General features: G+C 52.8%; 1 long non-coding RNA gene across 1 annotated transcript; it reads left to right on the top strand.

The window, feature by feature from the left end:
* Nucleotides 1-73: 73 nt before the first annotated feature.
* On the top strand, nt 74-18,792 carry LOC147090664 (uncharacterized). The gene is made up of 3 exons (XR_015075292.1): nt 74-302; nt 11,438-11,523; nt 18,731-18,792. It is a non-coding gene; the product is annotated as an uncharacterized LOC147090664 (long non-coding RNA).

The following is an 18,792-nucleotide window of genomic DNA, read 5'->3' as shown; positions in this document are numbered from 1 at the left end:
GTTTGGGGATAAAGGGAACGGAAGGTGGGTTGGCCCACGTTAAGCCGGGTGCTCTTTCTGCGTAGTTCTCAGTGCAGCCAATGCACTGGAGGACAGACACTGTCAGCAGCCACTGCTTAGCAAGGGCACCAGCAGCCAGCTTGCTGCCAGTTTAAAATTGCGCATCTCCAATCTGTTGACCTTCCTGCACACGTCACTCGCAGCTGGAGTGGAAATCCATTATTCCAATCGGGTGAAGACAGCACGAGAGGCTTGCCTGCAGGTCTTGAGAGCAGCCCTCAGTTAGCCGAGGCCTTCGGTCTGTGAGTACGATATACTGCAGCCTCTGCGGCAAGTCTCGGTTTTATTGGCAGCGAGGGGCTGCTTATGTGGGTTTTTTTTTTTAGCATTTTTTTTTTTGGTCGACCGTTTGACAGGACGAGGGGGGAGATGGAGCGACAGAGGGGGACAGAGAAGGAAAAGGGGGAGGGAGAGGGGAGAAAAAGAGGGGCTGCGACAGAGACATAGAGACAGAGGAAGAGAGGAAACGTAAGAGAGAGGACCAGAGAGAGAGAGGTGTTAGGAGATAGATGGAGGGAGAGAGAGCGGTGTTAGGAGATAGATGGAGGGAGAGAGAGAGAGAGAACGAGATAGGGACCAAGAGAGAGAGAAAGGGGGAGAACTAAAGATGGAGGAGAGGGAAAAGGGAGAGTGCAGCTGCAGCTGTGGGAGGCATTGTCCGTGCATGTAGAGCAGATGGATGCAAACGAGTTCAGGCAGTACAGTCACAGCAGGCTGTTGGACAGCGAAATAGATTGCTTCATCATTCAGCTGCAGGGCCAGCTGCAGGGCCAGCAGCGGTGCTGCTATTGTTATGTTGCCTTCAGAGCTAACGACCTTGTTTGTGTGCGATAGCGGCAAAGGCTGCGGGCCCAGCCCGAGTCACTCCCTCAGCCGCCCCCCCACCCCCTCTGCTTGAGTCAGCAGGCTGCGGGTTCCAGCCCCCGTTCCGGCGGGGACTTGAGCCCGAGCCACAGGCCCCGCGCGCTTCCCAGCACCGGTGCCGAGGCGGGGGCGGAGGACGGAGGGGGGGGGGGCGGTGCGGAGAGAGGGAGCGCTGCCGGAGGTGCTGTCCTTCAGATGAGACCTCAAACCGAGGCCCTTCCCCACCCCCCTTAACCCACAACCCCCGCTCCTGTCGTGGGACGTTAAAGATCCCACGGCCACTATTGGAAGAAGAACAAGGGGGCGGCGGGGGGCCGGGGGTGGCGGAGGGCAACTCTCCCCGGTTTCCTGGGCCAATGTTCATCATCTCGAAACAACATCACTTCAAAAAAAAAATGAGATTCATTTTAGCGGCTGTTGGCAGGATCTTGCTGTGCGCAAAATTGCTTCTGCATCTTTGCAGTGTGCGAACCAGTGGGTGGCACAGTGAATGAGGTGGGGTGGGTGGAAATAGAAGGCAGAAATCTTGCCGAATGTTTCGAACTAATTTTGGGATGGAATGGAGGGGCGGGGTGTTGGGGGAGGGGATGGGGGGATGGGGGGGTGTTGGGGGAGGGGATGGGGTGGGTGGTGGGGGAGGTGGGAGGGGTAAAGGACAACAAGCAGAGGATGGGTGGTTGCCCCGGCGTGATGTCGTGTTCAAGAGACTCCCGCATTGACGCTGCAGCTCGACCGGGGGGTGGGGGGGGGCGGTGGGAGCTGCTCTTGCAGGCATGACTCTGCTGTTCTGTAAAACACCAGGGTCTGCTGAGTCAGCAGACTTGGGAACCAGCTGCTCTGTGATTTCTGCTGACTGGGTGTTGAGCGAGGGCGGGAGTGAGTGCAGCTGCGATGCCCTACGTGGCTGAATAGCCTGCCAACTCTTGCTGCCCAAGCGTCCTTTTTGGGTAACCTGCAGGAGGGTAACTGACCCTTTTTAAGGGGGGGAGCAATAATGCCATCAGGCAATTCCACTGTGAAGGCATCACCTCTGTGCCCAGTCCTCTCCTTCCCCCCGCGACGCAGGAGAACACACAGGGATCCGGTGCAGCAATCCTGGTTGAATTTCCCCTTCCTAACACAGGAGCCCCCAACACTGGCACACCCAGCCCTGATTTAGGATCAAACACAGACCCCTCCCCGTCTAAATGGCTGAATAATAACTCAAAGGGAAGGGAGAAGAGGAGACACATCACTGAGGGCTCTCTGCTCTGTTCATGACCTGGCCTTCCACTCTCCGTAAACTTGAGGTCATCCAAAACTCGGCTGCCCCGTGTCCTAGCTCGCACCAAGTCCCGTTCGCCCATCACCCCCTGTGCTCGCCGACCTACATTGGCTCCAGGTTCGGCAACGCCTCGATTTTAAAATTCTCATCCTCGTTTTCAAACCCCTCCGTGGCCCTCGCCCCCTCCCGAACTCTGTAACCTCCTCCAGCCCTGCAAACCCCCGAGATCTCCGCGCTCCTCCAAGTCCGGCCTCTTGCGCATCCCCCGATTTCCATCGCTCCGCCATTGGCGGCCGTGCCTTCAGCTGCCTGCGCCCTAAGCTCTGGAATTCCCTCCCTAAACCTCTCCGCATCGCTACCTCTCTCTCCTCCTGTAAGATACTCCATAAAACCTACCTCTTGGTCATCTGTCCTAATATCACCTTGTGCGGTTCGGTGTCAAGTTTTGTCTCACTACGCTCCTGTGAAGCGCATGCATTAAAGGCGCTATATCAATGCAAGGTGTTGTTGTTATGCGGTGTCTCGCTTCCTGTATCATGGCTGTCCAGGCCCTCAAGTACGTTTTTTATGCTGGGATATCAATTTTAATGAGCCCTCAGACACGATTCACACTGACTGCAACATCTCAAATGTCTGCTGTCCGAAATCCTTCATTCCCTGACATACATACTCCGCATAAGCCTTGACTGAGTTCTTTCCCATCTGATGCGAACTGACTCTTAGTCCATTCCCCTCTGCTGTCAGATCTTCCTCTGCTCCTCACTCCCTCTACACTGTCCCGTCAAACACTCACAGGGCAGACACAGCACGGGTCAGATACAGAGTAAAGCTCCCTCTACACTGTCCCGTCAAACACTCCCAGGGCAGACACAGCACGGGTTAGATACAGAGTAAAGCTCTCTCTACACTGTCCCATCAAACACTCCCAGGGCTGGTACAGCACGGGTCAGATACAGAGTAAAGCTCTCTCTACACTGTCCCATCAAACACTCCCAGGGCTGGTACAGCACGGGTCAGATACAGAGTAAAGCTCTCTCTACACTGTCCCATCAAACACTCCCAGGGCAGGTACAGCACGGGTTAGATACAGAGTAAAGCTCCCTCTACACTGTCCATCAAACACACCCAGGGCAGACACAGCACGGGTTAGATACAGAGTAAAGCTCCCTCTACACTGTCCATCAAACACACCCAGGGCAGGTACAGCACGGGTTAGATACAGAGTAAAGCTCTCTCTACACTGTCCCGTCAAACACTCCCAGGACAGGTACAGCACGGGTCAGATACAGAGTAAAGCTCCCTCCACACTGTCCCATCAAACACTCCCAGGGCAGGTACAGCACGGGTTAGATACAGAGTAAAGCTCCCTCTACACTGTCCCAGCAAACACTCCCAGGGCAGGTACAGCACGGGTTAGATACAGAGTAAAGCTCCCTCTACACTGTCCCATCAAACACTCCCAGGGCAGCTACAGCACGGGTTAGATACAGAGTAAAACTCTCTCTACACTGTCCCATCAAACACTCCCAGGGCAGTTACAGCACGGGTTAAATGCAGAGTAAAGCTCCCTCTGCACTGTCCCATCAAACACTGCCAGGGCATGTACAGTACGGGTTAGATACAGAGTAAAGCTCTCTCTACACTGTCCCATCAAACACTCCCAGGGCAGGAAAAGCATGGGTTAGGTACAGAGTAAAGATCCCTCTACACTGTCCCATCAAACACTCCCAGGCCAGGCACAGCACGTGTTAAATACAGAGTAAAGCTCCCCCTACACTGTCCCATCAAACACTCCCAGGGCAGGTACAGCACAGGTTAGATACAGAGTAAATCTCCCTCTACCCTGTCCCATTAAACACTCCCAGGGCAGGTACAGCACAGGTTAGATACAGAGCAAAGTTCCCTCTACACTGTCCCATCAAACACTGTCAGGGCAGGTACAGCACGGGTTAGATACAGAGTAAATCTCCCTCTACACTGTCCCATCAAACACTCCCAGGGCAGGTACAGCACAGGTCAGATACAGAGTAATGCTTCCCCTACACTGTCCCTTCAAACACTCCCAGGGCAGGTACAGCACAGGTTAGATACAGTGTAAATCTCCCTTTTTACTGTCCCATCAAACACACCCAGGGCAGGGACAGCACAGGTCAGATACAGAGTAATGCTCCCCCTACACTGTCCCTTCAAACACTCCCAGGGCAGGTACAGCACAGGTTAGATACACTGTAAATCTCCCTTTTTACTGTCCCATCAAACACTCCCAGAACAGGTACTGCACAGGTTAGTTCAGAGTAAAGCTCCCTCTACACTGTCCCATCAAACACTCCCAGGGCAGGTACAGCACAGGTTAGATACAGAGTAAAGCTCCCTCCACACTGTCCCATCAAACACTCCCAGGGCAAGTAAAGCACGTGTAAGATTCAGAGTAAAGCTCCCTCTACACTGTCCTATCAAACACTCCCAGGCAGGTACAATACAGGTTAGATACAGAGTAAAGCCATCTCTACACTATCCATTAAACACTCTCAGGGCAGGTACAGTACGGGTTAGATACAGAGTAAAACTCTCGCTACACTGTCCCATCAAACACTCCCAGGGTAGGTACAGCACGGGTGAGATCCAGAGTAAAGCTCCCTCTGCACTGTCCCACCAAACACACACAGGGCAGGTACAGCACGGGTTATATACAGAGTAAAGCTCCCTCTACACTGTCCCATCATACGCTCCCAGGGCAGGTACAGCACGGGTTAGATACAGAGTAAAGCTCCCTCTACACTGTCCCATCAAACACTCCCAGGGCAGGTACAGCACAGGTTAGATACAGAGTAAAGCTCCCTCTACACTGTCTCATCAAACACTCCCAGGGCAGGTACAGCACGGGTTAGATACAGTGTAAAGCTCCCTGTACACTGTCTCGTCAAACACTCCCAGGGCAGGTACAGCACGGGTTAGATACAGAGTAAAGCTCCCTGTACACTGTCTCGTCAAACACTCCCAGGGCAGGTACAGCATGGTTTAGATACAGAGTAAAGCTCACTCTACACTGTCCCATCAAACAGTCCCAGGGCAGTTACAGCATGGGTTAAATGCAGAGTAGAGCTCCCTCAGCACTGTCCCATCAAACAATGCCAGGGCAGATACAGCAACGGTTAGATACAGAGTAAAGCTCCCTCTACACTGTCCCATCAAACACTCCCAGGGCAGGTACAGCACGGGTTAGATACAGAGTAAAGCTCTCTCTACACTGTCCCATCAAACACTCCCAGGGCAGGTACAGCACAGGTTAGATACAGAGTAAATCTCCCTCGACACTGTCCCATCAAACACTCCCAGGACAGGTACAGCATGAGTTAGATACAGAGTAAATCTCCCTCTACAGTGTCCCATCAAACACTCCCATGGCAGGTACAACACGGCTTAGATAGAGTCATGCTTCCTCTACACTGTCCTATCAAACAGTCTCAGGGCAGGTACAGCACAGGTTAGATACATTGATAGAGTCATAGATTTATACAGCACAGAAAGAGGCCCTTCGCCCCATCGTGTCCACGCAGGCCATCAAGCCCTGTCTATTCTAATCCCATTTTCCAGCACTTGGTCCGTCGCCTTGTATGCTATGGCGTTTCAAGTGCTCATCTAAATGCTTCTTGAATGTTGTGAGGGTTCCTGCCTCTACCACCCTTTCAGGCAGTGAGTTCCAGATTCCAACCACCCTCTGGGTGAAAAAGCTTTTCCTCAAATCCCCTCTAAACCTCCTGCCCCTTGCCTTGAAACTATGCCCCCTGGTTATTGACCCCTCTACTAAGGGGAAAAGTTCCTTTCTATCTACCCTATCTATGCCCCTCATAATTTTGTACACCTCAATCAGGTCCCCCCTCAGCCTTCTCTGCTCTAATGAAAACAACCCCAGCCTGTCCAGTCTCTCTTCATAGCTGAAGCGCTCCAGCCCAGGTAACATCCTGGTTAATCTCCTCTGCACCCTCTCCAATGCAATCACATCCTTCCTATAGTGTGGCGACCAGAACTGCACACAGTATTCCAGCTGTGGCCTAACTAGCGTTTCGTACAGCTCCATCATAACCTCCCTGCTCTTGCCTTCATTAGCCGAGGCATAGAATATAAGTATCCCATGTGCCTTTTTAACCACCTTATCTACCTGTCCTGCTGCCTTCATGGATCTATGTGCATGCACACCAAGGTCCCTCTGATCCTCTGTCCTTCCTAGGATGCTACCATTCATTGTGTATCCCTTGCCTTGTTAGTCCTCCCAAAATGCATCACCTCACACTTTTCAGGGTTAAAATCCATTTGCCACTGTTCTGCCCATCTAACCAACCCGTCTATATTGTCCTGTAGCCTGAGGCTTCCCTCCTCGCTATTTACCACTCCACCAATTTTCGTGTCATCTGCGAACTTACTGATCATACCTCCTACATTCATATCTAAATCATTAATGTACACTACAAACAGCAAAGGACCCAGCACCGATCCCTGTGGTACACCACTGGACACAGGCTTCCAGTCACAAAAACAACCTTCGACCATCACCCTCTGCCTCCTGCCACTAAGCCAGTTTAGGATCCAATGTGCCAAATTGCCCTGGATCCCATGGGCTCTTACCTTCTTGACCAGTCTCCCATGCAGGACTTTGTCAAATGCCTTACTGAAGTCCATGTAGACTACATCAACTGCACTACCCTCATCCACACACCTAGTCAACTCTTGAAAAATTCAATCAAATTGGTTAGACATGATCACCCCCTGACAAAGCCATGCTGACTATCCTTGATTAATCCTTGCCTCTCCAAGTGGAGACTAATTCTGTCCCTCAGAATATTTTCCAATAATTTCCCTACCACTGATGTTAGGCTCACTGGGCTGTAATTCCGTGGTTTATCCCTACATCCTTTCTTGAACAATGGTACTACGTTAGCTGTTCTCCAGTCCTCTGGCACTTCCCCTGTGGCCAGAGAGGTTCTGAAAATTTGTGTCAGAGCCCCTGCAATCTCCTCCCTTGCCTCACACAGCAGCCTGGGATACATCTCGTTCGGGCCTGGGGGTTTATCCACTTTAAAGCTTACTAAAACCTCTAGTACCTGCTCCCTCTCAATACTAATTTGTTCAAGTGTATCACAATCCCCCTGCCTGATTTCTATGCCTACATCGTCCTTCTCCATAGTGAACACAGATGCAAAATATTCATTTAAAACCTCACCCACATCTTCCGGCTCTACACACAGATTGCCACTTTGGTCCCTAATAGGCCCTACTCTTTCCCTGGTTATCCCCTTGCCCTTAATATACTTATAATATACAGAGTAAAGCTTCCTCTACCCTGTCCCATTAAACACTCTCAGGGCAGGTACAGCACGGGTTAGATCCAGAGTAATGCTCCCCATACACTGTCCCATCAAACACTCCCAGGGCAGGTACAGCACAGGTCAGATACAGAGTAATGCTCCCCCTACACTGTCCCTTCAAACACTCCCAGGGCAGGTACAGCACGGGTTAGATACAGTGTAAATCTCCCTTTTTACTGTCCCATCAAACACTCCCAGGGCAGGTACAGCACAGGTCAGATACAGAATAATGCTCCACCTACACTGTCCCTTCAAACACTCCCAGAGCAGGTACAGCACAGGTTAGATACAGAGTAAAGCTCCCTCTACACTGTCCCATCAAACACTCCCAGGGCAGGTACAGCACGGGTTAGATACAGTGTAAAGCTCCCTCTACACTGTCCCATCAAACCCTCCTAGGGCAGGTACAGAACGGGTTAGATACAGAGTGATGCTCCCTTTACACTGTCCCATCAAACACTCCCAGGGCAGGTACAGCACAGGTTACATACAGAGTAAAGCTCCCTCTACACTATCCCATCAAACACTCTCAGGGCAGGTACGGCACGGATTAGATACAGAGTAAAGCTTCCTCTACACTGTCCCATCAAACACTCCCAGGGCAGGTACAGCACAGGTTAGATACAGAGTAAAGCTCCCTCTACACTGTCCCATCAAACACTCCCAGGGCTGGTATTGCAGGGGTTAGATGCAGAGTAAAGCCCCCCCTACACTGTCCCATCAAACACTCTCAGGGCAGGGACGGCACGGATTAGATACAGAGTAAAGCTTCCTCTACACTGTCCCATCAAACACTCCCAGGGCAGGTACAGCACAGGTTAGATACAGAGTAAAGCTCCCTCTACACTGTCCCATCAAACACTCTCAGGGCAGGGACGGCACGGATTAGATACAGAGTAAAGCTTCCTCTACACTGTCCCATCAAACACTCCCAGGGCAGGTACAGCACAGGTTAGATACAGAGTAAAGCTCCCTCTACACTGTCCCATCAAACACTCCCAGGGCTGGTACTGCAGGGGTTAGATGCAGAGTAAAGCCCCCCCTACACTGTCCCATCAAACACTCTCAGGGCAGGTACAGCACGGGTTAGGGACAGAGTAAAGCTCTCTCTACACTGTCCCATCAAACACTCCCAGGCAGGTACAATACGGGTTAGATACAGAGTAAAGCCATCTCTACACTATCCATTAAACACTCTCAGGGCAGGTACAGTACGAGTTAGATACAGAGTGAAGCTCCCTCTACACTGTCGCATCAAACACTCCCAGAGCAGGTACAGCATAGGTTAGATACAGAGTAAAGCTTTCTTTACACTGTACCATCAAACACTCCCAGGGCAGGTACAGCACACGTCAGATACAGAGTAAAGCTCTCTCTACACTGTCCCATCAAACACTCCCAGGGCAGGTACAGCACGGGTTAGATACAGAGTAAAGCTTCCTCTACACTGTCCCATCAAACACTCTCAGGGCAGGTACAGTACAGGTTAGATACAGAGTAAAGCTCCCTGTACACTGTCCCATCAAACACTCTTAAGGCAGGTACTGTACGGGTTAGATACAGAGTAAAGCTCCCTCTACACTGTCCCATCAAACACTCCCCGGGCAGGTACAACACAGGTTAGATACAGAGTAAAGCTCTCTCTACACTGTCCCATCAAACACTCCCAGGGCAGGTACAACACGGTTTAGATACAGAATAAAGCTCTCCTTGCAGTGTCCCATCAAACACTCCCAGGGCAGGTACAGCACGGGTTAGATACAGAGTAAAGCTCCCTCTACACTGTCCCATCAAACACTCCCAGGGCAGGTACAGCACGGGTTAGATACAGAGTAAAGCTCCCTCTACACTGTCCCATCAAACACTCCCAGGGCAGGTACAGCATGGGTTAGATACAGAATAAAGCTCACCCTATTTACATAAACGCTTCATAGTTTCCATTGTCCCTGGTTCAACACTCATGCCCTTCAGGGACGGGAACCTGCAACCCCAAGAAAGATGGCCTACACGTAACTCCAGTCCTACCCCTGCTCAGTCTGGGCCTATACGTGACTCCAGTCTCACCCCTACCCGGTCTGGGCCTACACGTGACTCCAGTCCTACCCCTGCTCAGTCTGGGCCTATACGTGACTCCAGTCTCACCCCTACCCGGTCTGGGCCTACACGTGACTCCAGTCTCACCCCTACCCGGTCTGGGCCTACACGTGACTCCAGTCACCCCTACCCGGTCTGGGCCTACACGTGACTCCAGTCCCACCCCTACCCGGTCTGGGCCTACACGTGACTCCAGTCCCACCCCTACGCGGTCTGTGTCAACCCGTGACTCTAGACTTACCCCTATCCAGTCTTTCCTAGACGTGTCCCGCTCTTACCTATTCTGGGTCTACACATAACTCCCGTCACAACACTGCCCACTCGGCATCTAAACGTGACACACGCACACAAGCACACGCACACACACACAGACACACATAAACAGTTGCATGCACACACACGTACATGTACAGACCCGCTCACACACAGAAAGGTAGGTAATTTAAAAAAAATTCGTTCCTGGGATGTGGGCGTCGCTGGCAAGTCCGGCATTTATTGCCCATCCCTAGTTGCCCTTGAGAAGGTGGTGGTGAGCCGCCTTCTTGAACCGCTGCAGTCCGTGGGGTGAAGGTGCTCCCACAGTGCTGTTAGGGAGGGAGTTCCAGGATTTTGACCCAGCGACGATGAAGGAATGGCCGATATACTTCTAAGTCAGGATGGTGTGTGACTTGGAGGGGAACTTGGAGGTGGTGGTGTTCCCATGCGCCTGCTGCCCTTGTCCTTCTAGGTGGAAGAGATCACGGGTTTGGGAGGTGCTGCCGAAGAAGCCTTGGCGAGTTGCTGCAGTGCATCTTGTAGATGGTACACACTGCAGCCACGGTACGCCGGTGGTGGAGGGAGTGAATGTTTAAGGTGGTGGATGGGGTGCCAATCAAGCGGGCTGCTTTGTCCTGGATGGTGTCGAGCTTCTTGAGTGTTGTTGGAGCTGCACTCATCCAGGCAAGTGGAGAGTATTCCATCACACTCCTGACCTGTGCCTTTTCGATGGTGGAAAGGCTTTGAGGAGTCAGGAGGTGAGACACTCGCCACAGAATACCCAGCCTCTGACCTGCTCTTGTTGCCACAGTATTTATGTGGCTGGTCCAGTTAAGTTTCTGGTCAATGGTGACCCCCAGGATGTTGATGGTGGGGGATTCGGCAACGGTAATGCCGTTGAATGTCAAGGGGCGGTGGTTAGACTCTCTCTTGTTGGAGATAGTCATTGCCTGGCACTTCTGTGGTGCGAATGTTACCTGCCACTTATCAGCCCAAGCCTGAATGTCATACAGCTCTTGCTGTATGTGGGCACGGACTGCTTCATTGTCGGAGGAGTTGTGAATGGAACTGAACACTGTGCAGTCATCAGCGACCATCCCCACTTCTGACCTTATGTTGGAGGGAAGGTCATTGATGAAGCAGCTGAAGATGGTTGGGCCTAGGACACTGCCCTGAGGAACTCCTGCAGCGATGTCCAGGGGCTGAGATTATTGACCTCCAACCACCACAACCATCTTCCTTTGTGCTATTTATGACTCCAGCCAGTGGAGCGTTTTCCCCCTTGATACCCATTGACTTCAGTTTTACGAGGGCTCCTTGATGCCACACTCGGTCAAATGCTGCCTTGATGTCAAGGGGCAGTCACTCTCACCTCACCTCTGGAATTCAGCTCCTTTGTCCGTGTTTGGACCAAGGCTGTAAGGAGCGAACCGTGCAGCCCATGCTCTGGGTTGCCCTGTACTCGGTGTCAGTGACTACCAGGGGCACATGGTGTTGGCTGAAACGAGTTAACTGTTGCTTGTGCTTTTTCCAACAGGTTGCTTGCCGAGGTTCAAACAATGGCCGCGGGAAGAGTCTTCTTCCTTCTTCTGCTGATGACAGTGACTCTCAGCACCGCCAAGAGTAAGTGTTTACGTCAGATTTACACTTCCACCCACCCTGCTTTACAAAGCATTTCACTGTCGCCCACCTCCTTTCTGAAGGTAGGGTTGTTACCGTCCCTCCACGATAGCCCTGGGATCTTCAGGAATTGAAGATTACTCTCCAGGAATATGCTACGAACAACACCCTGGAGAAAAAAAAATCTTCGTTCCTGGGATCTGGGCGTCGCTGGCAAGGCCCAGCATTTATTGCCCATCCCTAGTTGCCCTTGAGAAGGTGGCGGTGAGCCGCCTTCTTGAACCGCTGCAGTCCGTGTGGTGAAGGTGCTCCCACAGTGCTGTTAGGGAGGGAGTTCCAGGATTTTGACCCAGCGACAATGAAGGATCGGCTGATATATTTCCAAATCAAGATGGTGTGTGACTTGGAGGGGAACTTGGAGGTGGTGGTGTTCCCATGCGCCTGCTGCCCTTGTCCTTCTAAGTGGTGGAAGTCGCGGGTTTGGGAGGTGCTGCCGAAGAAGCCTTGGCGAGTTGCTGCAGTGCATCTTGTAGACGGTACACACTGCAGCCACGGTACGCCGGTGGAGGAGGGAGTGAATGTTTAAGGTGGTGGATGGGGTGCCGATCAAGCGGGCTGCTTTGTCCTGGATGGTGTCGAGCTTCTTGAGTGTTGTTGGAGCTGCACTCATCCAGGCAAGTGGAGAGTATTCCATCACACTCCTGACTTGTGCCTTGTAGATGGTGGAAAGGCTTTGGGGAGTCAGGAAGTGAGACACTCGCTGCAGAATACCCAGCCTCTGACCTGCTCTTGCTCTCCCCTGGTGTCCTGGGCCAACATTATATCTCTCAAATTCTTTCAGAAGGCAAGGAAGGTAGAATTTGCATTTCCATAGCGCTTTTCTTAACCTCAGGGCATCACAAAGCGTTCTACAGCCAGTGAAGTAATTACATACATAAGAACATAAGACGTAGGAGTAAGTGTAGATCATTTGGCCCCTCGAGCCTGCTCCGCCATTCAATAAGATCATGGCTGATCTGATCTTGGCCTCAACTTCCCCGCCCGCTCCCCATAACCCTCGACTCCCTTACCTTTCAAAAATCTGTCTCTCTCCACCTTAAATATATTCACTGACTCCGCCTCCACAGCTCTCCGGGGAAGAGAATTCCAGAGATTCTCGACCCTCTGAGAGAATAAATTCCTCCTCATTTCCATTTCAAATGGGTGCCCCCTTTTCCTGAAACTGTGCCCCCTAGTTCTAGATTCCCCCACGAGGGGAAACATCTTCTCTGCATCTACCCTGTCAAGCCCCCTCAGAATCTTACATGTTTCAATAAGATCCCCTCTCATTCTTCTAAACTCCAATGAGTATAGGCCCAACCTGCTCAACCTTTCTTCATAAGACAACCCCTTCATCCCAGGAATCAACCTCGTGAACCTTCTCTGAACTGCCTCCAATGCGAGTATATCCTTCCTTAAATAAGGAGACCAAAACTGTACACAGTACTCCAGGTGTGGTCTCACCAACGCCCTGTACAGTTGTAACAGGACTTCCCTACTTTTATACTTCATTCCCTTTGCAAAAAAGGCCAACACTCCATTTACCTTCCTAATTACTTGCTGTACCTGCATGCTAACTTTTTGTGATTCATGTACAAGGACCCCCAGATCCCTCTGTACCCCAGCATTTTGTAATCTCTCCCCATTTAAATAATAATTTGCTTTACTTTTCCTACCAAAGTGGATAACCTTGCATTTTCCCACATTAAACTCCATCTGCCAGAACTTTGCCCACTCACTTAGCCTATCTATATCCCTTTGGAGATTCTTTGCGTCCTCCACACAATTTGCTTTCCCACCTATCTTTGTATCATCAGCAAATTTGCCCACATTACACTCAGTCCCTTCATCCAAGTCATTAATATAGATTGTAAATAGTTGAGGCCCCAGCACTGATCCCTGCAGCACCCCACTAGTTACAGTTTGCCAACCTGAAAATGACCCATTTATCCCGACTCTCTGTTTTCTGTTAGTTAGCCAATCCTCTATCCATGCCAATATATTATCCTCAACCCAGTGAGCTCTTATCTTGTGCAGTAACCTTTTATGTGGCACCTTATCGAATGCCTTCTGGAAATTCAAATACACCACATCCACTGGTTCCCTTTATCCACCCTGCTCGTTACATCCTCAAAGAACTCTGGCAAATTTGTCAAACATGATTTCCCTTTCATAAAACCACGCTGACTCTGCTTGACGATATTATGATTTTCTAAATGTCCTGCTACCACTTCCTTAATGATGGACTCCAGCATTTTCCCAACGACAGATGTTAGACTAACTGCTTGATAGTTGCCTGCTTTCCGTCTCCCTCCTTTCTTGAATAGGGGCGTTACATTTGCGGTTTTCCAGTCCGGTGGGACCTCTCCAGAATCCAGGGAATTTTTGAAGTGTGGTCACTGTTGAGATGTCGGAAAACGCGGCAGCCAATTTGCGCACGGCAGGATCCCACAAACAGCAACGTGATAATGACCAGATCGACTGCTTTTTAGTGATGTTGTTGAGGGATAGATATTGGCCCCAGGACACCGGGGAGAACTCCCCCCCCCCGCCCCGCTCAAAAGAGTGCCGTGGCATCTTTTACATCACCATGGTGTGCCGCACAGTTTCACCGAGAGAGAAAGGGAGAGGAGTAACCATTGCAGAAATTGAACAGGAAGGAAGGACAATGTGAAGCGATGGCAGAGGCAGTGACACTGATCTCACAGTGTAGCCAGGCACACCTGCTGGGCTAACACTGGTCAATTGACACGTTTCCGTGCAGGTGGGTGTGCAGGAGGTGCTGTTAAAAATGCGCATGGTGAGTGGGGACATCAAGAGGCTCTACACAGAATTACCTAGGATATGCAGCACAGAAACAGGCCATTCGGCCCAACCAGTCCATGCCAGCGTTTATGCTTCACTCGAGCCTCCTCCCGTCTTTCCTCATCTAACTCTATCAGCGTAACCCTCTATTCCCTTCTCCCTCACATGCTTGTCTCGCCTCCACTTAAATGCATTGATGTGCCTCAATAAATCCGGGACTCGACGTTAGCGAAACAAAACAAGGCTTTTATTGACTTAGAAGGTAACACACAGGAGAGAGGTATCTTCCATCCAGAGCTCTGCCATACTGGATGTGCTGCAGGCTGGGCCAGCTTACATAGGGGCCAGGTATGGGCGGAGCCCTACACATAGTACAATACAATGGGCCAGGTATGGGCGGAGCCCTACACATAGTACAACTAGCTGAAGTGCCCGGCGGTGCCGAGGCTTTTTCGAGGGAATGTTGTTGTTGGAAGAGAGAGAGAGAGCGACTGGGGGGAAGAGAGAGCGACTGGGGGGAAGAGAGAGAGCGACTGGGGGGAAGAGAGAGCGCGACTGGGGGGAAGAGAGGGAGGGGAGGGGGGGAGGGAAGAGGGGGAGGGGAGGGGGAGGGAAGAGGGGGAGGGGAGGGGGGAGGGGGAGGGGGAGGGCGTGGGAGGGCGGGGAAGGGAGGGTGGGGGGAGGGGAGGGGGGGAGGAAGGGAGGGGAAGGGAGGGAGGGGAAGGGCGGGGGGAGGGAGAGGGAGGGGGAGGGGGAGGGCAGGGGAAGGGAGGGGGGAGGGGGAGAGCGGGGAAGGGAGGGCGGGGGGGAGGAAGGGAGGGGGGAAGGGAGGGGGGGAGGGTGGGGGGGGGAAAGGGGGGGGAAGGGAGGGCGGGGGGGGAAGGGAGGGCGGGGGGCGCCCCCCCCGGAGGGTCGCGGACCCCCCCCCCCCCCGAGGTGAAGACCGCCGATTGCGCGCGCAGAAGGAGCTGAGACGCGGCGTCTCTCTCGGCCGGCGGGCCCGGTTGCCAGGGCAACCGTGACGCTGACCAAGCCAGAGAGAGAGACGCCGCGTCTCAGCTGCTCCTGCTGCGCGCGCAGCACACCCCCCCCCCCGAGGGTCGCACCCCCCCCGAGGGTCGCGGCCCCCCGAGGGTCGCGCCCCCCCAGGTGAAGACCGCCGATTGCGGCTTTGCGAGACGTCCGGCGGGCCCGGTTGCCAGGGTAACGCTGGACGCTCTGCAAGCCCCGCCCCCCGGCCGAGCCAGAGACGTCTCAGCTCCTGCTGCGCGCGCACCCTAGCGGCGCTGGGCTGAGGCTCGGCCCTCCAGCCTTCGAGTGGGGCCGGAGGTGCCTAGCTCGGGCGTGGGTGCGGAGGAGACGCCGAGGCTTCTAGGCCTACCTGGAAAAAGGGGAAAGGTAGGAAAATTAATGAGATTAGATAAGTTAATTACTTTCTAAATCATTTTTTTTTAAAACAATATGTGTTTTAAAAGCAACGTTTTTTTTTAAGACGCAGAAAGCGGGAAAAAGAAAGGAAAAGTTTGGAATCAAGATGGCGGCGACTCACCTCGGTTCAGAACGATAAAGCCCGGCCACACGCGCACCGATTGGCCCGGCGGCACACGCCAGCAACCCGGCGTACGATTGGTCGAGCTCGAGGTCACTCTGTCGCTAATGAGCGGATAATGAGATGCTAATGAGCGGAACGTTGAAGGTTTTTGGGATACCGCGGCGGGATTTTAGCCCGGCCGAAACGTAAATACGCTTAAAACCGTCTCGGAAGCGTAAGCTTTCTTTGGAGGTAACGCGCGCGTAGGTACGCCCTGTAACTTTCGAGTGCATACCCATAAGCACACGTGATGGCAGACAGATAGACAGATAGACAGATAGACAGACAGACAGATAGACAGATAGACAGACAGAATGACAGAAGTACCGATTTATATATATAGATACAATGGTGAGGAAACGGAACAGAGGTAAGGGAAATGAAACTGAAACCAACCACAGTCACAGGCAGTGATGAATGGAATATTTCATCACATGCATCGATACTAGTCGCTTCAACCACTCCCTGTGGTAGCGAGTTCCACATTCTCACCACTCTCTGGGTAAAGAAGTTTCTTCTGAATTCCCTATTGGATTTCTTGGTGACTATCTTATATTGATGGCCTCCAGTTTTGCTCTTCTCCACACGTGGAAACACTCCTAACTGTGTTTGCTCTAATAAAACATTTCATAAATTTCAAGACCTCTATTAGGTCACCCCTCAGCCTTCAGTTTTCAGCAGAATCTCCCTCGACAGAGAGGTCGATATCCAGGGGGCACAGATTTAAAGTAATTGGTAGGCGGATTAGAGGGGAGTTGAGGAGAACTTTTTTTGCCCAGAGGGTGGTGGGGGTCTGGAACTCACTGCCTGAAAGGGTGGTCGAGGCAGAAACCCTCATCACATTTAAAAAGTGCTTGGATATGCTCTTGAAGTGCCGTAACCTACAGGGCTCCGGACCAAGAGCGGGAAATTGGGATTAGGCTGGGCAGCTCTTTGTCGGCCGGCACAGACACGATGGGCCGAATGGCCTCTTTCTGTGCCGTAAATTTCTATGATTCTATGAAAAGAGACCCAGCCTGTTCATCCTTTCCTGATAGGTATGAAACATAGAAACATAAAAGATAGGAGCAGGAGTAGGCATTCGGCCTCTCGAGCCTGCTCCACCATTCAATGCGATCATGGCTGATCATCCAAATTCAGTACCCGGTCCCTGCCTTCTCTCCATATCCCTTGATCCCTTTAGCCTTAAGAAATATATCCAACTCCTTCTTGAATATATTTAATGAATTGGCCTCTACTGCCTTCTGTGGTAGAGAATTCCACAGGTTCACCACTCTCTGGGTGAAAAAATTCCTCCTCATCTCTGTCCTAAATGGTTTACCCCTTATCCTTAGACTGTGACCCCTGTATAACCTCGCAGTTCTGGTGTCATCCTTGTAAATCTTTCTCTGCACCCTCTCCAGTGCCTCTCAATCGTTTTTATAATGGGGCGACCAGAACTGCACACAGTACTCCAACCAATGTTTGATACAAGGCTTGTACAGCATTGGCCCCCACTTCAACCTACCTCAGTCACCAAGCTCTTCATTCCATCCACCTTGTTCTGCCCCATTGAGGAACACGCTCGCTGGGCAAAGATCCCGACCGGACCAAGCAGCTCATTGGAATCCATTCAGTTTGTTTTCGACCAAGATGGTCTCCCGGTGACCCCGAGCGTGATCTCCCGTGACCCTGAGCGTGATCTCCCCATGACCCTGAGCGTGATCTCCCCGTGACCCCGAGCGTGAGCTCCCCGTGACCCCGAGCGTGAGCTCCCGGTGACCCCAAGCGTGAGCTCCCGGTGACTCCGAGCGCGATCTCCCGGAGACCCCGAGCGTGATCTCCCAGTGACCCCGAGCGTGAGCTCCCGGTGACCCCGAGCGTGAGCTCCCGGTGACCCCGAGCGTGATCTCCCAGTGACCCCGAGCTTGAGCTCCCGGTGACCCCGATTGTGATCTCCCGGTGACACCGAGCATGATCTCCCAGTGACCCCGAGCGTGAGCTCCCGGTGACCCCAAGCGTTATCTCCCGGTGACCCCGAGCGTGATCTCCGGGTGACCCCGAGCGTGAACTTCCAGTGACCCCGAGCGTGAACTTCCGGTGACCCGAGCGTGATCTCCCGGTGACCCCGAGCGTGATCTCCCGGTGACCCCGAGCATGATGTCCCGGTGACACCGAGCGTGAGCTCCCAGTGACCCTGAGCGTGATCTCCCGGTGACACCGAGCTTGATCTCCCGGTGACCCCGAGCGTGAGCTCCCGGTGACCCGAGCGTGAGATCGCGGTGACCCCGAGCGTGAGCTCCCAGTGACCCCGAGCGTGATATCCCGGTGACCCCGAGCGTGAGATCCCAGTGACCCCGAGCGTGATCTCCCTGTGACCCCGAGCGTGATCTCCGGGTGACACCGAGCGTGATCTCCCAGTGACACCGAGCATGATCTCCCTGTGACCCCGAGCGTGATCTCCGGGTGACCCCGAGCGTGATCTCCCGGTGACCCCGAGCATGATCTCCCGGTGACCCCGAGCGTGATCTCCCGGTGACCTCGAGCGTGATCTCCCAGTGACACCGAGCTTGATCTCCCTGTGACCCCGAGCGTGATCTCCGGGTGACCCCGAGCGTGATCTCCCGGTGACCCCGAGCGTGATCTCCCGGTGACCCCGAGCGTGAGCTCCCGGTGACCCCGAGCGTGATCTCCAGGTGACCCTGAGCGTGATCTCCCGGTGACCCCGAGCATGATCTCCCGGTGACCCCGAGCGCTGACCCCTCAGTGACCGCAAGCCTTCTTCCCTCATTGCAGCCTTGCTCCAGTGCACGCAGCAGTTAGACGAGCTGACCGTGGCGAATGGATCCTCGGTGTAC

Source organism: Somniosus microcephalus, unplaced genomic scaffold (assembly GCF_052327205.1).
Source record: "Somniosus microcephalus isolate GS21.2 unplaced genomic scaffold, FLI_Smic_1.0 unresolved_chr4, whole genome shotgun sequence".
In the NCBI taxonomy this organism is placed as follows: domain Eukaryota; kingdom Metazoa; phylum Chordata; class Chondrichthyes; order Squaliformes; family Somniosidae; genus Somniosus; species Somniosus microcephalus.
This window is presented reverse-complemented; position numbering and strand designations above follow the sequence as displayed.